The sequence below is a fragment of the Somniosus microcephalus genome, chromosome 13, assembly GCF_052327205.1.
Source record: "Somniosus microcephalus isolate GS21.2 chromosome 13, FLI_Smic_1.0, whole genome shotgun sequence".
Lineage (NCBI taxonomy): Eukaryota > Metazoa > Chordata > Chondrichthyes > Squaliformes > Somniosidae > Somniosus > Somniosus microcephalus.
Window position 1 is genome coordinate 124,915,778 of NC_140999.1, and position 23,880 is coordinate 124,939,657.

General features: G+C 46.8%; 1 protein-coding gene across 2 annotated transcripts in view; it reads left to right on the forward strand.

The window, feature by feature from the left end:
- Positions 1-16,317, forward strand: part of LOC147108583 (pleckstrin homology domain-containing family G member 4B-like) — a 204,408-nt gene extending 188,091 nt beyond the window's left edge. For both annotated transcript variants that reach the window (XM_086005270.1, XM_086005271.1), the window contains one exon: positions 14,180-16,317. The gene's annotated coding sequence lies outside the window, so the exon portion shown is untranslated. The remainder of the gene's footprint in view (positions 1-14,179) is intronic.
- The last annotated feature ends 7,563 nt before the right edge of the window (positions 16,318-23,880 follow it).

Consider the following 23,880-nt stretch of genomic DNA (forward strand, 5'->3'; position numbering starts at 1 on the left):
TACTCCAGGACATTGAATGCCATTGCCCCCACTACCGTGGGCAGGAAATCTCATGTTAGTTTTACAAGATGAGGAATTCCTGCCAACATGCGCAAGGGCATTCAATCTTTTGGAGTAGCCAGAGCCAGGAGCGGCATTGAGAGGAAAGGGGAAAGAGTGCTAGCTTGAACTGGTGAGGGGGAATGGAAATTAGGTGACGAGTGCCAGTTTCAATTTGGGGAGAGGAAAGTGTGTCAGCATTCTTATGTTCATTAATAAATAGACATTCTTATTATGAACACAGCTAGCTTTTGCTAGACACTTTTATTGAGCACATGTGGACTAGGTACAGTATCTGTAGAGGCTTCCATCTTGACTGCTGCCTTGTGGGTAGCCTAGTGCCTCATGGGTAATGTAGTCTTAATATACATACAGCTGGGTAGTGTAGTCTTATACATACAGCTATATACAGCTCTACGGCTCCACCTAGTGTCCACTATAGAATGACATGTTATTGATCATTACATCCCCCTTTGAGGTTTAACAGAATCAATATCAATCAACTTTCAAGAAAACAATAAAGATAATATCAGTAACACTTTTGTTAGTGCTCTATAAACATAAATATTTTCAGAACAGTCAACACATTTTCAAAGCTTTACATTGTACTCAAAGATTAAGTCTATCAGGCTTTTTTACTTCACGTGTGGATCTTCTCAACATGGGTAAGTCTGATGTGTCTTCATGAGATTGTTCTGGCGGTGAATGACAAGATGCAGTTGCGGCATTGTCATCAATCTGCTCTTGAATAGTCTTTTGTGTTTTTAGGAGGGAACGGCGGTTCCTCCTGAGAATCTGTCCTTCCTCAGTTCTAACAGTGTATGACCTTGGTCCTACTTCCTCAAGAACTGTAGCTTTCCTGTTCCATGCATCTGGATCCTCAATCCTGACAACATCATCCCTTGTCAATGGTTTTAGAGTTTTGGATGACTTGTCATAGTATGATTTCTGTTTCAGCTTTAACAGTTGAAGTCTCTGTCTCAGTTCCTCACTTTGCTGTTCTTTTGCACAGCAGGGTAGCGTGGTGCGCAACTTGCGACCCATTAGTAGTTCAGCAGGTGAAGAACCACAGTCTAAAGGCGAGGCTCGGTAGCTCAGCAGGGCGAGATAAGGATCAGACTTGCTTTCTGTCGCTTTCTTCAGTAGCTGCTTGAGAACCTGAACACCTTTCTCTGCCTTACCATTTGACTGAGCATACAAAGGACTGGATGTGATGTGCTGAAAGTCATAATGTGCTGCAAACTGCTGCCACTCCTTACAGTTGAAGCACGGACCATTGTTGCTAACGGCAATCCTGGGAATGCCATGTCTGGCGAAGATGGATTTCACATGCATTATGACACTGCTTGCTGTGGTGCTTGAGAGCAGCACCATCTCAGGATAGTTAGAATAGTAGTCAATCACTATTAGATAGTCTTTACCATTTAAATGAAAAAGGTCCATACCAACCTTTTGCCATGGTGCTGTTGGTATGTCAGCTACTATCATTGGTTCCTTTGCTTGTTTGTTTTGGTGTTTCTGACATGTCTCACATTTGCCTATCATGTTCTCAATGTCCTTATTTATGCCAGGCCAATAAACAGTGTCTCTTGCTCTCCTTTTGCATTTTTCAATTCCGAGGTGTCCCTCATGAATCCTTTTGAGCATGCCTTGACGTAGAGCCTGTGGAATGACTATTCTGTTCTGTTTTAGTAATAGTCCACTTGCGACACTCAATTCTGACCTTATGTGAAAATATTTTGGACAGGAACCTTTTGGCCAACCATGATGAATGTTCTCTATTACTGTTTGTAATACTGTATCTTTTACTGTTTCTTCTGCTATTTGCTTTGATTTTGTGTCTGACACGGGCAGCGCAGCAGTGACCATACTCACATGAACATCCACGTCTTCTTCAGTAGAGCTCACATGACTCATTCTGGGTGCTCGGGATAGTGCATCTGCTAACACTATGTATTTGCCTGGTGTGTAGATCAGTTCAAAGTCATATCTTTGCAGCTTCATCATGAGTCGTTGAATCCTTGGAGACATCTCATTCAGGTTTTTTTTTATGATGGCAACCAGAGGGCTGTGGTCTGTCTCAACTGTGAAGGTGGGAAGTCCATATATGTAGCCATGAAACTTTTCTAGTCCAACTACCAAGCCTAGACATTCCTTTTCAATCTGGGCGTATCGACACTCAGTATCAGTCATAGACCTGGAGGCATAGGCAACAGGCTTCCAATCATCACCCTCTGCTTGTAGCAAGACCGCACCTAGGCCATCTTTTGATGCATCCATTGACACTTTGATTCTTTTTGTTGGGTCAAAGAAGGTGAGTACAGGTGTGGTTGTCAGCACTGTTTTGAGGTTTATCCACTCTTGTTCATGTCTTTCTGTCCATGCGAACTCATTTGTTTTATGTAGCTGGTCTCGCAGACAGGCTGTCTTGGCTGACAAGTTAGGAATGAACTTTCCAATGAAGTTTATCATCCCCATGATGCATAGCACTCCTTTTTTGTCAGTGGGTCGGGGCATTTTGAGTATGGCGTTTACTTTTTCCATATCTGGCTCTATTCCTTTACCAGATAGATTATCTCCTAGGAAAGTGACTTCCTGGACGCCAAACTGACACTTGGCTTTGTTGAGCTTCAGTCCATTCCGGCGTATGCTCTGTAGCACTTTAGTCAGTCTCTCATTGTGTTCTTTCAGTGTGGAGCCTCAGATGATGATGTCATCAACATAGACCCGAACTCCTTCCAGACATTCAATTATGTGTTCCATCGCTCTATGTAAGATTTCAGATGCAGATATTATCCCGAAAGGCATTCTGAGGAAACAATACCTGCCAAATGGTGTGTTGAAGGTACAGTATTTGGTGCTCTCTTCATCCAGTTTTAGTTGCCAAAATCCTTGTGAGGCATTGAGCTTTGTAAAGTATCTGGCACCTAACATTTCACTGGTGATTTCTTCTCGCTTGGGAATCTGGTAGTGTTCACGTTTTATGTTTGCATTTAAGTCCTTTGGATCCATGCATATTCTTAGATCATTGTTCTTTTTCTTTACACATACCATGGAGTTAACCCAGTCTGTTGGCTCTTCGACTTTCCTGATGACTCCTAGTGTGGTCATTCTGTCCAGTTCATTCTTGAGCCGGTCACGCAGGGGTGCTGGAACTCTTCGTGGAGCATGTACCACTGGCTGAGCATCCTCCTTTAGCTGGGTCTTGTAAGTGAATGGTAGAACTCCAAATCCTTTGAACACATCCTGGAAATTATTCACTACAGAATCCACCGAGTCATCTGGTCTGCTTATGGCACAGTTTATACGGTAGACTCTCTTGACCAGTTCTAAGTCCTCACAAGCTTTGTCACCCAGTAGTGAATCAAGTCTTTCAGCCACAACAGAAAACATGAGATGATGCACTTTGTCTTTGACTGTCACTTTGAGTCTGCACACACCTAAGCTATCTATTTTCTGTCCATTATAGTCCTTCAGTAGTACTGACTTTTTCTGTATTTTGGGCTTTTCTTTCATATTGTTAATGTCACTCATACTGATTAAGTTTGCTTTTGCCCCAGTGTCTAGTTTCACGGTAACTAATGCTCCATTTACCTGCAGTGGGATCATCCATTTGTCCTCTTTTACTGCATTAACTTTATGTTCAGCATTGTCCATTTCTGAGGGCTGAACATTTTCTGTATCCTTTTTGATATTGTCACATGACACCATTCATACAAAAAATGTCTCACTTAAATCAGTGTCCTCAATTACATTAACTCGTTGCCCTTTCTTAGTTTTTACTTTTGAAAAGCATTGTTTGGCAAAGTGATTCTTTCCATTACACTTTGTGCTCATTTTTCCAAACGCTGGGCATTGTCTTAACTGGTGTTTGTAACCACAGCGTTTACAATTAAAAATTTCATCCTCCGATTGCTTTTCATTTCTGTTCTGCCCACGTTTCTTCCCCTTGTAGGACACAGCACCGACAGCAGCATTATCACTCATTACAATCGCATCATTATTGATTTCACTGAAAGTCTTCGCGTGCTTTTGAGCTAGCTCGCTGGCTTGGCATATTTTCACCGCATTTTCCAAATTTAGTTCGGTTTCTCTCAACAGATGTTCCCTGACTTTTTTATCATGAATACCAAACACAATCTGGTCACAAATCATGGATGCTTTGAGCTCAGAGAAATTACATGTTTGTGCTTTCAGTTTCAGATCAGTTATAAAGCTATCAAAAGTCTCATTTTGTTGCTGTGTCCGAGAACGGAAGATGGAGCTTTCATACGTCTCATTCTTTTTGGGAGAGCAATGTGCATCAAATTTTTTTAGCACATCTTCTACTTTTTCTCTGTTCTCCTCTGGATTAAATACAAATGTATTAAATACCTCTATCGCCTGTGGGCCTGCAACCATAAGCAGCAACGCTATCTTCCTTGCGTCTGGCTTCGTACCGAATCCGATGGCTGCAATGTAGAGTTCGAATTGTTGTTTAAGATACTTGTTTAAGATAATTGTAGTCGATGTTTCCTGTGAGTTTCAAACGCTCTGGTGGCTTCAAATTCTCCATGTCGCTTTTCACAATTTTCAGCAGATCATCACCATCCTGGTACCATCTTATGTTCATTAATAAATAGACATTCTTATTATGAACACAGCTAGCTTTTGCTAGACACTTTTATTGAGCACATGTGGACTAGGTACAGTATCTGTAGAGGCTTCCATCTTGACTGCTGCCTGTGCGTAGCCTAGTGCCTCATGGGTAATGTAGTCTTAATATACATACAGCTGGGTAGTGTAGTCTTATACATACAGCTATATACAGCTCTACGGCTCCACCTAGTGTCCACTATAGAATGACATGTTATTGATCATTACAAGCATGAACTCAGGTGAGGGGTGAAGGAAGTGTGCCAGCATGAATGGGATGGTGGGGGGTGGAGGAGAGAAGGCAAGAGTATTAGTGTGAACTGAGATGAGTGTAGCTGAGTGCCAGTGTGACCAGGGAGTGGGCCAGGGAAGGACAGAAGTATCACTGTGACAACCATATAAACAATCTTAGTACAATTCAGTCATCCTATTTAGTAACAGAGGCCGCGATTTTGCCGGCACTCGGAGGGCAGGTGCGGAGGCGGGTCAGCTGTCAAAATCAAAACCCGCTTCCGTGTAAGTTTCCAAAGTGTCGGGTTTGCGATTTTAGAACAGACCCGACACCAAGCGGCAGGGGAGGCATTTAAGATAGTTAACTGCTTGTTAAACATTTGTTAACTACTATTTTGCCAGCCTATTTCTATTTTTCCACTTTTATAACAGGGTTCACGTCATTCAGAGATCACATCAGGTAAGTAGGTCGGGTTCTCTATGTCTCCCCATTGCTGTGAATAGGTGACAACTGCAAAAGTGGTATGAAAGCTACCATTTCACAGCTGGTCAATTTACAATGTCAGAAGCTTGAGCCTTCAGGACTTGGAAGACATTTTTGAGCTTTATGCAGTTTGGAAACGCTTGGAGTAAACTCTGTATCCACTGTCACCTCCGTGGAGCAAGCTCTCTCACCATTGACAGATCCCTTCTGTCATCTCAACTTCAGCTGCCATCTATTCCAGCAACATCGGTGCCCTTGAAAAAGTCTCACCATGGTCCTCTGAATCCCTCCACAATCAGCCCCAGCACCAACATCACCAGGCACACCAACATCAGCAACAACAGTGCCAACTTTCTCTGCAATCACCTGATGCTGCACAGGACACGGGGCATCAGCACCCGACCACACTGTACACCCTGGCTGCCACATGATGTGCCAGGTTGACACCACCCCACACCAGCACCATAAAGCATCCCTACAATGCCCAAGTCATTCCTTTCACACTCGTCACCTTTGCGGGTTGGGGGGATACTACCATGTCTCACCATTCACTGCAACTCACTAAGCCACTTCCAAAGGTGCACACAAATCTGTCCAAGAACGCAAAGTGCTGAAAATAAAGGTTTAAATATTTGACAGCACATTACTGTTGTGTCTGTGTATAATAAGACACAGACTGCAGGAGAACGGTACAACAGGTGTTTACTCAACGTGGCTCACACTGAACTGATCTGTACAGATTACTACTCAGTGCTACATACAGGTGTGGTCATTGCCGGTACTGCAGTATACATGAGCTGTAAAAGATAGTTCCCCCCTTAAAGGTATATACATTACAATTCCTCCCCTTTTAGATTAACAGTACCATAACACTCATTTAACAATTAAATATCAAACTAATTACAATTAACACTTTTAACATGCAACATTAGCTGAAAATAGTCTATTTATATATTCAGTCTTTGGGGAGGCTTCCTGATCCTTTCTGGATAGCGCCTTTCCTGAGTGTCTTGCTCTTGGTGCGGAGGCGATTCTGGCCTCCTGTCGTCGGTTGGTTCATCAGCTTCTGATGCTACTGTTTCTCCCAACGTCCACTGTGTACATTACTGGGCCCTGCCGTGTGCATATCGTTCCTGGCTGCCATTTTTCTGTTCGGTAGTCGCAGGCCAAGACTGGTTGTCCTACATTGAAGCTCCTTGTTGGCTTCTCATGGATGTGCTGGAATTGCTTACTCTCAGCATCTCTTTGTACGTTTGATCTGAGCAAATCCAGGCGAGATCTTAACCTTCGGTTAAAGAACATCATGGCTGGGGCCTGGTTGGTGACTGCATGTGTCGCATTCCGGTAGGCGAACAGGAAATTGTCCACCGTGTGCTGCAGCGGAATGTTGTCATTGTACATAGCCTTTATGCCTTCTTAAAGGTTTGTACAAACCTCTCAGCCAATCCATTTGTGGCTGGATGATACGGGGCGGATGTGTAATGCCTTAACCCATTCTTTTTCAAGAACCTCCGGAACTCTTCGGACACAAACTGTGGTCCGTTGTCGGAGCAAATCTGTTCTGGCAAGCCATTCCTGGCAAAAATGGTCCGTAGGACTGCAATAGTTTTCTCCGTGGTGGTGGAGGACATTTTGATGACCTCAAGCCATTTCGAGTGCGCATCCACGGCTATTAAAAACATTGAGTCCATGAATGGACCAGCAAAATCAATATGCACCCGTTGCCATGGAGATGAGGGCCACTCCCATGGGTGTAGAGGGGCCTGTGGTGGTGCATTTTGGACTTTCTGGCATCCTGAGCAGCTCTTGGTCAGGTCCTCGATTTGTTTATCGATTCCCGGCCACCACACATAAGCCCTGGCTAGGCTTTTCATTTTTACCCCTCCCAGATGACCCTCATGAAGCTCATTGAGCACTCTATCCCTTAACTTGGGTGGAATTACCACTCGGGATCCACACATCAAGGTTCCCCGGCACACTGACAGCTGTTCTCTCCTTGTCGAGAATGCTGGCAACAGTGAGTCGCCATGTGCTGGCCATCCCTTCACCGTCAAATCATATACCCGAGACAGTGTCGGGTCATTTCGGGTTTCCTTTTCGATACAAGCGTTAGTTACCGGTAGGTATTCAATTATAGTCGAATGGAATATTTCAACAGGATCCACTGCTGGTGCTTCCTCCGCAGTAGGAAGTGGCAGGCGTGATAGCCCATCAGCATTTCCATGCTGTTTCGTGCCCTTATATTCAATCTCATAGTGGTGCGCCCCTAGAAAAAGTGACCATCTTTGTAGTCGTTGCGCAATCATCACCGGAACGCCCTCCTTCGGATTAAAAATGGAGACAAGAGGCTGGTGATCAGTCAGCAAGGTGAATTTCTGCCCGTGCAGATAGTGATTGAACTTTTTCACTCCCCAAACTAGGCTGAGGGCCTCCCTGTCAATCTGGGCGTAGTTACGCTCGGCTGAGGTTAGTGATCGTGACGCAAAGGCTATTGGCCTCTCTGAGCCGTCTGAGAATTTGTGCGACAGCACCGCTCCAATGCCGTAGGGTGACGCATCACATGCCAACCGAATTGGTAATGCCGGGTTGTAATGGGCCAATACCTCTTTCGATGTGATTAGTGTTTTGCTCTTCTGGAAAGCTCGTCTACATTCGTCACTCCACTTCCATGGCACCCCAGTTTGCAGTAGGGTGTTCAGTGGGTGTAGTATTATAGACAAATTTGGCAAGAACTTATGGTAGTAGTTTACCAGCCCGAGGAATGACCTCAGTTGTGACACATTTTCCGGTGCTGGAGCCTTGACTACTGCCTCAATCTTCCCTGGGGACTTATGTAACTCCCCTTTATTGATAACGTGGCCACAATACGAGATCTGTTTTCTAAAAAACTCGCATTTGGGGCGGTTAGCTCGGAGCCCATATTCCTGCAATCTAGTGAGCACCTGCTCCAGGTTGGCAAGATGATCACTGTCATTTTCGCCCGTGACCAGGATGTCTTCCAAATAACACTGGGTCCCTGGGATCCCTTGCAGGACTTGTTCCATTGCTCTCTGCCAAATAGCCGGAGCTGATGCTACCCCGAATATCAGCTGGTTGTATTGGTAGAGACCTTTATGGGTGTTGATTGTGAGGTTTTTTTTGATGCTTCCTCTACCTCCATTTGTAGATAACGCCTGGGCCAGATCAATCTTAGTGAAGTGTTTCCCTCCAGATAGCGAGGCGAAAATATCTTCAATCCGCGGAAGTGGATATTGTACGGTGTGAAGGACCGGGTTCACTGTTACCTTAAATTCCCACAGAAGCGAACCTTCCTTGGTTCCCCAGGCGTGCTGCTCAACGACTTTTTCATCACAGGGATGATGGGTGTAGCCCACTGGCTCCAGTCTACCTTGGACAGTACATCTGAACGTTCCAGACTCTCCAGCTCTGCTTCGACGGCTGGGTGGATCGCATAAGGTACCGGTCTGGCCTTAAAAAATTTTGGGCTTGCGTTTTCTTGAATTTTAATCGTCGCTGTCATGCCTTTTAGTGTTCCAAGTCCTTGCTGGAACACTTCTTTCGCGTCAGTTAGGATCTTTGACAGTCGCCCAGGTGTGACGTCGTCATCCTTTTTGTCAGCCACAGTCAGTGCCTGTATGGAATGCCAATCCAGTTGTATTTTCCGGATCCATTCACATCCCAGTAATGGTGGTTCTCCATCTTGCTATACATACAGGCCTAGTTTTGGTGTTTCCTTACCGTTATATATAACGGTCACCCTTATTTTTCCTTTGGGGTAGACTTTTTGCCCCGTGTACGTCTTCAAAATAATTTTTGTGTCTCTCGAGGGTATGTGTGAGAATAGCCGCTCGTAGTCCCGTCGGTTTATGACTGTTAGGGCTGATCCTGTGTCCAATTCCATCTTTACCTGGACTCCTGCTATCTTGAGAGTGACCCAAATGGTTCGGTGATCCTCCGTTGTGATCACATTATGTAGTTTCAGACAACTCAGTTCCCCGCTTTCGGAGCCATTATCACTCTTTTGTTCGTCTGAACTATTCTCCGTCATCTTATGTACCTTCTTGTACTTTTCTTTGGTAGGTTTCTTATGCTGGTTTTCTTTCCCGACCTGCAGACTCGTGCTATGTGTCCTACTTTTCCGCACTGTCTGCACACTTTGTCTTTGAACCAGCAGTCATTCTGGTCATGTGTTGTTCTGCCACATCGATAGCACTTCTCTGTTCTATATGACATTTCGTTTGTGCCATATTGTTGCGGTCTCTGTTGTATCTCTGCAGCGCCCCGTGCTGCTGCTTCATATGATACCGCAATGCTGAAAGCCTTTTCCAGCGTAAGGTCCTTTTCAGATAAAAGCCGTTTCTGGGTTCCTTCACTTTGAAGCCCACACACAAACTTGTCCCTTAAGGTATCTGCCAGTCCCGCTCCAAACTGGCAGTGTTTCGATAGTTTGCGCAGTTCTGTTAAATAATCAGCATTGCTTTCATCCTTATGCTGGTTCCGTTTGTGAAACTTGAATCTTTCTGCTATCAGCAGCGGTGTGGGGTTTAAATGTTCCTGTAGTATCGTTACTATATCTTCAAAACTCTTTTCCATTGGCTTCGTTGGGCTTACTAGATTTTGTAATAACCCATACGTCTTTGCACGCATTAAGTTTAACAATACCAACGCTTTCTTGTCATCTGACACCTCATTTGCCTTGCAGTATACCTCTATTCGTTCGACATATGTAGTCCAATCTTCGACTTCATTGTCAAACGCGGTGATACTGCCACTCTTCGGCATTTTGGGTGTGGTTTAAAATGGCGTGTCCCGCACTTTCCTTCCTCCCCCGCTGCTGCCAACGCCACTCCCGGCAGTTCTCGTGGCAATGGCGGCGCCCTGTAGGTTTCGCGCGCTTCTCCTGCGCTGCTGCCAACGCCGCTCTCGGCGGTCCTCGTGGCAATGGCGGCGCCTTGCGGGTTTCTGCGCGTCTCTCTCTCCCTCTCTTCGACGCTGCTCGGCCCCTGAACACCGGCTGCGCCCTGTGCGCTCTGCCCCCTCTCTCCTCCGTCGACGCTGCTCGGCCCTTTGCTGTGCCGCTCGGTCGGACTCTAGCCCGCCGCTGTCTGGGAAGGGTCTGCGCACTACCTGTTGCCAGCCCATTTCGCTGGACCACCTCGACTGGAAAGCCAAGCCTGGCTCACGACAGCCTCCCCCGCAATTCTCGAGTCTCTGCTGGATGACTGGGCGGTTGCCCGTGGTCGACGCCCGAGTCTCTGGCATTGATCTCCAATCCACTGATCTCCAGGAACGAATCCCCGGGAGGTGATGCAGAGTTGCAGGTAGGTTCGAACTTGCCTTGTCGCCAATGTTGTGTCTGTGTATAATAAGACACAGACTGCAGGAGAACGGTACAACAGGTGTTTACTCAACGTGGCTCACACTGAACTGATCTGTACAGATTACTACTCAGTGCTATATACAGGTGTGGTCACTGCCGTTACTGCAGTATACATGAGCTGTAAAAGATAGTTCCCCCCTTAAAGGTATATACATTACAATTACCAGAAACTTCAAATGAACATTAGCTAAACCACCCAGGTGCCTACCCTTGTATGTTATTAGTTGGTATGTTTGCAGTAGGATGAGGGTGAGTGTGAGGGGTGGCTAGTGAGATGGGGAAGTGATACTGTAGATAGAGAGGGATGGGTGGAGGTGCAAGGTAAGTTGGTGTGTGTAAGGATGTGCAGGAGTAGGGTAGGGAAGGCAGAGTGATGGGGATGTGATGAGTGGTACAGTAGGATGAGGTTGAGTGTGGCTTTGCAGTAACGTTTTGTGATCTGCTCAGATCATTGAAAGGTTTGTGACATTGCAGCCTAGTCCTCCTGCCGACATCCCTGCTTTTGTCCTCTTGTGCAATGTGCAACCAGGCTGTGTTGGTCTCCTGGGGAGGTCTCTTCCACCCATGGGAAGGGAAGAGAACCTCCCTGCGTGCTGTGACTCCCTCCATAAGCATATGGAGGGAGTAATGGGAGAGCCTGGGTGCAGCCGTGCACCTTTGTGCAGTGCTGGTCTGTGTTTCCAACACCTCAATGCTGTAGAACACTGAAAGCACAACTGTCAAGATCAATTTGGACATGGCCCCTTTAAGGAAACCAGCTGATGATGTATCATCAAATGATGTTATCAGACCTGATTCCTATTAATTGGCCGGGAACCTTGCAGGGCGGGCTTGGAGAGTACAGGCTGCAGTAGGCAGTGAGCTGGGACCGCGACACCGACCCCGGCCGCCCCGGAACCGCCTCGGTCGGTGAAATCATGGCCCAATAAAAAGCAGTACACAATAGCCCACAATTTCTCCACAAAAAAATGAAGGAAAATCCTTCTGATTCTTGCCACAATCATTGGTCTGTATAGAAGTTAGAATGTTGGGTGAACTTGTAGCGCAAGTTATGACAGACCCATTCCCCATTGTGCTTTCTATGCAACTAGATATTAGAGGTAGATATATTCATGATCATTTTTGAGTTGTCAGTTTTTTTTAAGCTTTGGTCAGTTTTTTCTAATTTCCCAAGCTGGCAAGTGTGGGGGGAGGAGGGGAAGGAAGGAGGTGAGCAGAAGCGAGACTAGGCACTTCCCCAGAACTGATTCACTGGTGTCCTCCATCTGACCCAGCAGCTGGTTGAAAAGAGTCATTGCCAAAGATTCAGGAGCTGGTCATCATCCAGCCCCCTCAGTGACAAACTGGTGCAGAGTTCACAGAATCAAAAGGAGGAGGAGGAAAAGTACAATACTTTGAAAAGATGAAAGAAAGAAATAATATGCATTTAGATTCTAACTAGGCTTCCTGTCAGCACTATTCAGACTTAAAAATTAAAAGAAGAAAATCTGTTTAGATGGCTGCATAAATTTTAACATTGAATGTATTTTATATTGAAACAATTGTGGTGTTGACCATTTAACCACCTTGCTTCAGTCTCCAGTGCAAACAGAGTAACCAATGCAATAAAGAGATCATCATGTCTATCGTTGTGTTGTGTGTTTCTGGGAAACGGTCAGATTTTAGGTGGGCAGGAACACACGATGGTAATTACCTCAGCCTGGAACAATAGTCACTGAAGAAATATTGCTCATTTTAAACAGCTAAATGTACAGTATTGCCGAAAATGGTGTTGTATTAGACCTGCTACCACCCTGCCACATATCATTGAGGCAGCACTTTATGTGTTTATACACTTCATAATGTCGTTGCTCAAATGTTCCAGCAGTTCACCCAGCAAGCTGAATGGTTTGTACAAAGGATAACGTGTTGTCTTGACATTTAATTGCCGTTGTATGTTCACATGAGTAATAGCACTGATAAAATTGTTCTAATGCAGTAATAACACTGATGGACGGTCTCTCAAAAGAGAATACAGGCAGCAGCCTCATAGGGGAAAATAGCCCAGTACTCTTTAATATGCCCTACATTTTATTTTAGTATTAAATTAGCAATTCTTTACTTCTGATATATTTTGTATCCTCTGATGTATGTGTTCTACTGTGTTCCTCTAGAATATACTTTGGAAAGCTAATACTGACACTAGGTCATGTGAACCAAAGCTGTCCCAAGTTACACCTCAGCAGTATAATGTTCCACCCGGGTGAACAGTACTGGATTTATAAGGGGTGCTTTTCCTCTTCTGCACTCTCCAGCCCATGGTTTTCTGTCCTTTTTTCAGTGAGTGGAAAATTGTATGCTGGAGAGCACAGAAACTGGCCTTTGTCTCTCTTTGTTCGCAATTCCATCAACCCAAAATTTCCCCTCTCACCAGTTTTGGATTTTAAAATTTGGAACTGTCATTGAGCAGGCCACATGTAATGCAGCAGCCATCTTGAACTGAAGCCACTAAAGCAGTGGCCTGTGAGGTTTGTGTAAAGCAGTTCAAATAAAGACAAACACCCTACACATGATTTGGGTCCTGTCCCATTGTACTCCAGACTCTAATCTCGTCTGCACTGATGGGGTGAATGAACCATTAGCCCTTGCAGAATCCCTGCCTTTGTGCTCAGAGATGGGCGAAAGCAAATTGTTAATTTGCTAGTGGGCCATTTCCATTACTGCTAAGTAAAAATCAAGAAACCACAGCCAGCAGAAGGGAGGACATAGATTTAAGATATTTGGCAAAAAAGCCAGGGGGGGAAATGAGAATTTTTTTTACTCAGCAAATTGTTGTGATCTGGAATGCTCTGCTTGAAAGGGCGGTAGAAGCAGATTCAACAGTAACTTTCACAAGGCAAGTGGATATATACTTCAAAAGGAAAAATTTGTAGGACTACAGGGAAAGGGAAGGGGTGTGGGATTAATTGGATAGCTTTTTCAAAGAGTCAGCACAGGCACGATGGGCCAAATGGTCTCCTTTTGTGCTGTGTGATTCTATGATTCTGCATTCAAACTGAATAGTTCTGTTTGGGTATCAGAGGGTAGATTCATGCTCTTTCACTGGGGGAAGCTGCACCAGAGGTGATTGTAGATTAGACATATGACCTGTAGCACTGATTCTCAGGCATGTGCTCGACTCATGTACTCTGCCAGGAGAGTGGGATCAGTGAATTTACCCTCAAACTTTATCACTGAGTGTAAGGTGTGTGTGTGTGTGTAGTGTAGTGTGGGGCATTCTCAACTATCTATACATGTGGCAGCTCATGTACCACATTATTTTAGGAATGCTCAATTCTTCTAAAAGGAGGGTTGTGTGGAAGTTAGTGCGGTGTGCCATTATTCATAATATAAAGTTATAATGTATAATTTTAATCTTGTTATTTTCCTAGGCCTGAGAATCAAGGAATTGCTGGTGGAATTCCGCCTGCTGCCGAGCTCTGAAATTTAATTCCAGTTAGAGTTGCGGCAAGCGAACAGATTTACAGGAGGTTGCTGTGCCATCTGGGCTTTGTCCTGACAGATTGTTGTTTTCATTTGGTGGAAAACAGATGCTGCTGTGTAGCAGAATTCTATAAAAAAAAATGCCTCATTATTCTCAAAGAGCCTGCTGCACGGCCCAGGTGGCGGTGCCACAAGCCTTGGCCGTGGTAAGTTCCAAGGTCACCGTATCGAAGAGGGGTATGCTGCTCCCTGTGGACAGATGCTGTGAGCTTTTGGTGCCCTCTCCAGGGTGCGTGAACCTGTAACACAACATTCAGTCATGTTTTCCAACCCCAATGTCGGCCCTGCGAGGTTTGGAATCGCAAGACCCATCAAGTGTAGGAGGGACATTCAACCAGGGAAATTTGTCTTTGGGGAAAGTGGCACTAAGAACAGGCCTAAAAGGGGGAGGGCACTGTAACATTTTCATCTAACTATTGAACCATAAATATATTTTAATATCTATCAAAAATGATCAATTAATATTACTTTGTATATTGTACTGTTGCCTTCTATTGCATACTGTACCTGTTAGCTTTAATCACGGCACTGTTGTAAAATGCAGAAAGCTGTCAGTTAAATTACTTGTCAGTACTTATGTTTCTTATTTTTACAATATTAAAAAGACCCATGGATTTTCTTGATGCTGATGATCTTTTTGCCCCAGTTTGTCATTTTTCATATTATTCTAACATAATTACAGCGTCATTCTTAAATACATTTTTCAAATTTAATTTATGCCCCAATTCCAGCACAAGTGCCTGCTTAGAGCAAGACAAAACTAGCGGACCTGAGTTATACTGCTGCCTCCACAGACTAGGTGGCCAGACACGACAGTGCTCAACGCATATGTGATTGTGTGCACGCACTGCACGTGCCACCCACCGGTATCGAAACGTTGGCTCAATCTTTAATATCACTGAAAATTCAATTTATTTTTCAAACTGTTTAAAAACTTCCCTACAACGATCCAATTGACTGCCTGGGGATCTTAGGATTCACCTTAAACTGGTTGCAGTTATACTCTGGTGGGTACATAGTTAAAGCAATGTCTGCCTAGCTCTTGAGGCGATCTCGCACTGCTTGCCCGAATTGGACATGACCAAATCACTCTTGGATTATACTGCACAGCTTGGACAGGATTCTCTGCTGGAATTGCTTTGCCAGCACTTCTGGGATTTTTCCCCTAATATGAGCAGAAATCTTCAAATTAGACGTAAATGACAGGAAATACTTTATACAATGTATTTCCCATCGTTTGCATTCTAGCATCGCCGGGTGCAAGGAACGATGTTGCATTCCAGGCATAGAGGTTACTATGGTGATGGAGGAGCATTTAACATTTTAGAGGACCGCCTTAGCCTCTGCAATCAGTCGTAGGACCAGCGCACGGTAATCGATGCCTATGTTGAGACGATGATTTTAGAAATGAAAAAAGATTTTAAAGAAACTTTGGTGTCAGTCCTGGAGGCCGCTGGTTACGCAACACTGCAGCTGGCAACCAAGGCCTACGGCCGCCATTTTCCAACTCCTACCTTGGTGGGCTCACTGACCTCGGCAAATCAGCTGGTAGTGGAGCAATGGGGCAGGTGGAATGCCCATCCTGCCAATTCCAGCAGCACTTTCAACTTCACATCGATACAAACTGTGTAATATAATTGGCCTACTATTCTTGCTTCAAGTTATTCCAAGTCTCCATCGAATGTCCCTTTTCCTCGAGTTATTTGAATCACAAAACTATCTACTGTAAAATATTCAGGTAATGATTGATTTCCTGTGGTATATTTTCCTCTGTTCTCTAGTTTTACCAAAAAAGGTAGATGCGAGTGTAAAGCATATCATTTTGTACTCATGTCAACTTTGCGCTAAAAGTAACAAGTCGAGGAAAATACACCCCTTAGTTGCTCTACTGTGTCTTTTTCATGTAAATTAGAATCAACGTGTTAATAACTGCTGAATTTTCTGGAGTTACTGAGTAATTTCCATTCTATGCAGACTGTAACATTGTTGCTACGCAACTGAAAATGTATTAAAGATTTGATTCAAACCATTTGGTATTGGAAGCTGTGTCCCATTTGTGTTTCGCTTCTAAAATGACTCGTTCAGTTGCAAACTAACCTGGAGACAGCAAACGTTATGAGCGTTCATTGAGATTAATGGTACTGGAACGTCAAATGGTCCCAGAGCTGTCCAATTCCTTCAACACATTTGATGAAAATGCATTTGAATTAAATTGAGTTTACTAAATTACTACATTGAGGCAAATGCTTCAGGAATACACAAATATGTAAAAATATTGCTTGAGGTGCAGGCGCTGCTTATCAGACGTGTTGTAATAGTCTGACATGCTTTGGAAGTAGTGTGTCACCAATAATGCTTTGATAATCATGTACCTCACAAGATAGCATTAAAGCCACACCAGGATGATACTAAAGTTACTCGATGATGAAACATTCTGCCTACAGAAAGAAAAGACTTGCATATCTGTAACTTTTCATAACCTCAGGATGCCCTAGTCACTGTTGTACTGTAAGAAAGGCAGCAGCTAATCTGTGCACAGCAATGTCTCACAAACAGCAATCTGATCATCATTTTTAGTGATGTTGGTTGAGGGATAAATATTGGCCAGGACACTGGGGCGAACTCCACTGCTCTTCTACGAAATAGTGCCATGGGATCTATTACATTCACCTGAGGGGATAGACGGTGCCTTGGTTTAACATTTCATCTGAAAGACAGCACCGACAACTGTGCAGCACTCCCTCAGTGCTGGACTGAATTTTGTGCTCAAGTCTCTGCGGTGGTGTGAACCAACAACCTTCTGATTCAGAGGCGAGAGTGCTACCAGCTGAGCCATGGCTGACACCTGTCTGATCTGTTACTTAACTTAAAGTTTGTATTCATCTATGTTATTTAGAAAATTATATTTGCCCATTTTGTAAATTATATTTGCCCATTTTGTCTGTCCCAACTCTCTCCCAACTCATTGGTCTGCAATAGTTCATTAACAGAGCTAATGTTGGGTTAGAGTGGGCTAGGCTTATGATGTTACCAAAAAGAGTAGTAAGCCTGAGGATTGGGAGGATTTTAGAATTCAGCAAAGGAGCACCAAGAAATTAATAAAGAAAGGGAAAATAGAATATGAGAGTAAACTAGTGAGAGACATAAAAACAGGCTGTAAAAGCTTCTATAGGTATGTAAAAAGGAAGATTTAGCGAAAGTAAATGTGGGCCCCTTACAAGCTGAGACAGGAGAAATTATAATGGGGAATAAGGAAATGGCAGAGAAATTAAACAAATACTTTGGGCTGGATTTTACTTACCGAGAGGAGTGGGGGGTGGGACTGCTGCCCTCCGGGTTCTACTCCCGCCCCCAGCGACGTCCAATGCACAGACGCTATTTTCCCCTGATTGGTCTTGTTATGCCTGCCCTGTGGGCTTGCTGGCCAATTAAGGGAAAGCTGGTGTCAGATGATGTCAGTTGATGATGCTTCATCTGCTGGTTTTCTTAAAGGGACATGGAACATTTATTTTTGACAGATGATTTGCCAGTGTTTGACAGCATTGAGGTGCTGTCAAACACTGACAATCACTGTACAAAGATGAGCCCTTGCACCTAGGCTCTCCAATGACTCTCTCCTTAGAATAAAACAGATGGTAGCTGCAGGTGAAGGTACAGAAATTATCTATCACTTCTCCCAATGAGGTGAGGCCACACAAACACTTCAAAGCTTGTTAACTACAGAAAAATCTAAACACATTAAAAATGACTTTCCCAACATTTCCTTACCTCTGATACTCACCAGTGTCCCATTGCATCCTTCACACCACTCCTGCAGCTGTCATCTAAAAAGAAACATTACAACAGACCCTTAACATGCCTCACTTACCCTGGTGGGATTCCCCAATGTCAGGAGGCCTGCAGCAGAAGTCGCAAAAATGGGAAAAAGCCACTTTACTGCCTGTTAACAACCTGTTAACAGGCAGTTAAGTGGCTATAATCCTCTTCCCGCTGCTAGGAGTTGGGTCCCTGTGCAAATCGGGGACCCGACTCCCGGGAAGATTGGTTGGAGGCGGGTTGGGAGCGGGTTTGGGACCCGCTCCCATTCTTTTTGATTTTCCCAGCAGTCCCGCCTTCTCAGGGCTGGTAAAATCCAATCCCTTGTGCCTGTCTTCATGGAAGAGATGCAAAAACTTCCCGGAAATAGTGGAGAACCAAGACTCTAGTGAGAATGAGGAACTGAAAGAAATTAGTATTAGTAAAAAAATGGAACTGGAGAAATTAATGGGACTGAAAGCCAATAAATCCCATGGACCTGATGGCCTACATCCTAGCATTTTGAAACAGGTGGCTATAGAGATAATGGATGCATTGGTTGTCATTTTCCAAAATTCCATAGCTTCTAGAACAGTTCCTGCGGATTGGAAGGTGGCAAATGTAACCCCACTATTTAAGAAAGAAGGGAGAGAGAAAATAGGGAACTACAGACCAGTTAGCTTAACATCAGTAGTAGGGAAAATGCTAGAATCTATTATTAAGGATGTGGTAACAGGGCACTTAGAAAATAATAATAGGATTGGGTAGAGTCAATACGGATTTATGAAAGGGAAATCGTGTTTGACAAATCTGTTAAAGTTTTTTGAGGTTGTAACTAGCAGAATAGATAAGGGGGAACCAGTGGATGTGGTGTATTTGGATTTCAGAAGGCATTCAATAAGGTGCCACACAACAGGTTATTAACCAAAATTATGGCTCATGGGATTGGGGGTAATATAAATAAATATAAATATATGGATTGAGGATTGGTTAACGGACAGAAAACAGAGAGAAGGAATAAACGGGTCATTTTTGGGTTGGCAGGCTGTAACTAGTGGGGTACCACAAGGATGAGTGCTTGGGCCTCAGCTATTCACAATCTACATCAATGATTTGGATGAGGGGACCAAATGTATTATACCCAAGTTTGCTGATGATGTAAAGCCGGGTGGGAATGTAAGTTGTGAGGAGGATGCAAAGAGGCTTCAAGGGGTTATAGACAGGTTAAGTCAATGGGCAAGAACATGGTAAATGGATTATAATGTGGAGAAATGTGAAGTTATCCACTTTGGTAGGAAAAATAGAAAAGCAGAGTATTTTTTAAGTGATGAAAGATTGGGAAATGTTGGTGTTCAGAGGGACCTGGGTGTCCTTGTACACGAATGACTGAAAGTTAACATGCAGGTACAGCAAGCAATTAGCAAAGCAAATGATATGTTGGCCTTTATTACAAGAGGAATTGAGTATAAGAGTAAAGGGGCTAGATTTTCAGTATAGACAGTTTTGGGGCGCTAACCTTAGCGCCCGCCCGAAGTTAGCGCCCGCCCCAAAGTAGCGCCCCGTTGCCGGAAATTCAGTGGCTTCGCCCTAAGAGAGTGGTGGAGCGCTAAAAGAGGCATTCCACTCCTACCTTTAGGCGCTAAGCCGGCGGTCCAGAGGGATAGCGCCCAGGCGGGGCGCAGCGCGGGTGCGGTCATTTTTGCACTGACAGCAGACCCCGTGGTGCCGACCAGCTGTTAAAGGGGGAAGGGACGAATTGGTCTGCTGCCACGCCCTGCACACTGCAGCCTTGCAAAGAGGCCTCAACACTGCTGCTCAGCCCCAGGGAGTCATGGCAACGCCAGAGAAGGCCCGTCAGCGTGCCCTGCGCATCTCAGAGGGTGATCTGAACATAATGGTCACAGCTCTGGAGGTGAGGCGCAAGATCTTGTTTCCAGAGAGTGGGAGGAATCCAACCCACCATGACTACACCAAAGCCTGGAAGCAGATCGCTCAGAGGGTGACGTTCACCGGCGAGGCCCCCAGGACCCACAAACAATGTCGTAAAAAATACAACGATCTGACCAGGATTGTGAAGGTGAGTAGCCTTTCCAGTCTCCTCCTCATTCTTGCATGTACACCTGACATGATGGGCAAAGGGAGCTGAAAGTCCTATTGGCCAGCCCTCAGCCAGCAGCATTGGGACAGTCATGAGCATCAAATGGCCATTCGGCACTCTACACTTTGGCCAAGCTATTCCACCATGGGAGGCAGTGCACAGTACATCAGGGCTTCACTCTGTCCAAGCTATTCCACCATGGGAGGCAGTGCACACTACATCAGGGCTTCACTCTGTCCAAGCTATTCCACCATGGGAGGCAGTGCACTCTACATCAGGGCTTCACTCTGTCCAAGCTATTCCACCATGGGAGGCAGTGCACACTACATCAGGGCTTCACTCTGTCCAAGCTATTCCACCATGGGAGGCAGTGCACACTACATCAGGGCTTCACTCTGTCCAAGCTATTCCACCATGGGAGGCAGTGCACAGTACATCAGGGCTTCACTCTGTCCAAGCTATTCCACCATGGGAGGCAGTGCACACTACATCAGGGCTTCACTCTGTCCAAGCTATTCCACCATGGGAGGCAGTGCACACTACATCAGGGCTTCACTGCGCACTTACAGCCCGTCCTTTCTCTTGCAGGCTAAAGTAGCGTTTAATCGCCAGGCCCGTGCCAGGGGTGGCCGCGCCAAGCTGCAGAAGCTCACTCGGCTGGAGGAGCGCGTGTGTGTGCTCATGGGAGCCCGTGTGATTGTCCCCACAGCGTGCGGTGTATCCGACCCTCCACTGCCCGGCAATGGTAAGGACCTCGCCTTTTGGCCCTCTCGCGTCGCACTGGCCCATCCGAGCTACCTCCTTTGCCACTGTCCCACCAATGCGCTGAATCCCACCAGTCCTAACTCCCTCGCTGACGCCGTCTCCTCACTCTGAAGCTACTCTTGTGCATTCCTGCTTTCAGCTGGTGACGACCAGGACCCTGAAGCTGCCAGTGACAGCACCTCCAACCAGGAGGAGGAGGAGGAGCAAGCCGGACCTTCGGGGGAACAGTCACGTCCCGCAGGAGAGGAGGAAATGCTTGACACCTCCTCACTGGACGAGTGCCTGGAGGAACTGTCGCAGGGCAATGCAGCTTCTGGGACCAGTGGCGTCCAGCCACCCAGCAGCCGTGCGCGTGGCCCGCGGCCTTCCCCCCAAAGGGGGGAAGGATCAGAGGGGAGTGCTGCTGCTCGGCACACTCGCCGTCACCAACGCGGCAAGGGTCCCCTAGTTCGGCCCCCTCCTCCCCAGCGGGAGAGTCGCGACTCCAGTCCGGACACCTTCACTTCGGAGGAGGTGCGGAAGCTGGATAAGATGGCCGACGACTCGGACCGGCGCCACACGGAGCTCATGAGCGTGGTGGGGCGCATGCCTGAGGCCATCGAGTCGCTGGCGACCAGTGTGCGCGAGTTCGGGGCAGCAACTGCCGCGAGTGGCCGCATGCTGACTGATGCCGTCAAGACCCTGGCGGATGAGATGCGCGCGCACACCAGGACCACAGGGGCACTCACTGCTGCCACACGCGCTGTCTCAGGCAGGCATCGCCAGGGCAGCCGCCACGCTGGACCATCCCAGCAAGCCGCCCGTCGGCTGATTGCTGCGGATCCTGCAGTGCGGGCCCGGCCGAGTGCCACCGCGCCACAGCACCAGCCAGCGCATCCCAGATGCCAGCTGGCCCACATTGCACCATCCGTCGCCGCCATTCCCCCTCTGGGGCGTCAAGGGCAAGCGGCTGCAGCTGATGGTGGCCAGGCTCAGGTGCGCCACTCAGCAGACGGCCCCTCGAGGCCCAAACGCTGTGTAGGCCGCCCCCCAGCGGCATCTGGCGGAAGGGCATCTGAGCCTCAGGCGCCTTCCCCCAGCCTCGCAGCAGCCACTGGGCAGAGCTTGCGAAGGAGCAGCAGGCCGGGCAGGGGAGGCAAAAGGCTGGCCAAGGTCTCGCCCTCGTGGGCCACTCAGTAGAGGGTGTGGGCAGCTTTCCTTTAATATGGCGGTGGCCATCTTTATTTTGCCCATGGTTGTGCTTTTGGAGGGCTTATTTTTTGCGTTAGGCCGACGTTGAGGCCCGGTTTGAAGAAAGGTGGAGTGACTCCTCCCCAGTTTGTGGGAGTGAGTCGTTTGTTGGGCTTTTTGTGGGGCCCGTTTATTGTTTTTGGGGATTCATGTGGGAAGGGCTTTTCATTTTTGTGCAATAAAAAATTATCTTTATTCATGCAGTCTCCATGGTTGTTCTTCTTAGTGTTTGTTGGCTTCACCGGCTGAGGGCTTGCGGAGCGGCTGCATTCATCTTCCCTCATGGCCCCTGGCCATTCCCTGACAGGGGGCTTAGAAGTACCGTGTAATAAGGTGGCGTCGTGCGGCCCTTGGCCCTGGTCGCTCCCTCCTGGGAACGTACTCCTGCTCCTCCTCCTCCTCCTCCTCCTCATGCTCCTCCTGCTCCTCCTCCTGAGGTGCTGGTCCAACGTCAGGTGGCAGTGCCTGAGTCCTGCGGATAGCCAGGTTGTGTAGCATGCAGCAAACCACCACAAATTGGGAGACCCGGTCCGGCGAATACTGGAGAGCTCCTCCGGAGCGATCAAGGCAGCGGAACCGCTGCTTGAGGACCCCAATAGTTAGCTCGATGATGTTGCGGGTGGTTTGATGGCTCTCGTTGTAGGCCTCTTCAGCAGCGGTCCTGGGCGCGCGGAGCGGGGTCATGAGCCAGGTGCACAAAGGATAGCCTTTGTCCCCGATGAGCCATCCTCTTGGGGGAGGCTGTGCCTGGAACATGTCATGCACAGTACTCTGCCGCAGGATAAAGGCATCGTGGCTGCTGCCTGGGAAGCTGGCATTGACTACCATGATACGCTGCTTGTGGTCACATACCAGCTGCACATTCAGAGAATGGTAGCCCTTCCTGTTGCGATACTGCTCGCCATGCTCCAGAGGGGCCCGCAAAGCCACATGCGTACAGTCAATGGCGCCCTGCACCAAGGGGAATTCCCCGAGTCTGGCAAATCCCAATGCGCGCTGATGCTGGCTCTCGAGGGCCATGGGGAAGGAGATGAATTGGCTTCTCCTTCTGAACAGTGCTTCGGTCACGTGGCGGATGCAGCGATGCGCGCCATACTGGGAGATGTTTGCTATGTCCCCAGCAGCGTATTGGAAGGAGCCGGTGGCATAGAAGTTCAATGCCACCGTCACCTTCACTTCCACCGACAGAGACGTCCTGCACCTGAGCTTTGGCCGCAGATCTCGGCGAAGCAGGTGGCAGATCTCTGCAATCACCTCCTTTCGGAATCGGAGCCTTCTAACACATCGCGCGGCACTCATGTTTAGGTAGGAGCGCTGCTGGCGGTATAGCCTGACTGGGTAAGGCCTACGTGGCCGACGCCTGTAGCCCCCTCTGCCTCTAGCCAGGGCTGCCCCTCTCACAATGCGTCTGCGAGCCCTACGGACATGGCGCTGCAGCTGTGCATTGGCACCCCATGCAGCCCCCATCAAATCCTGGCAAACAGTCTAATTTCCAAATGGCCACTTGCAGCGCTATGGCCTGAGTCCAAAAATACCTGGCTCTTGCTGCTTGAAACCAGTTAGCTATCCTCCTTGTTGTGTCTCCAGAAATGCGTTGCACAAGACTGTTTTCTGAAAAAAGGCTGGCCTTTATACTGGAGAGGACGTTCCCTTTAATTAGCGCCCCCCGGGGCCCGCGCTGGTTGTGTTGCGTTCCTTTTT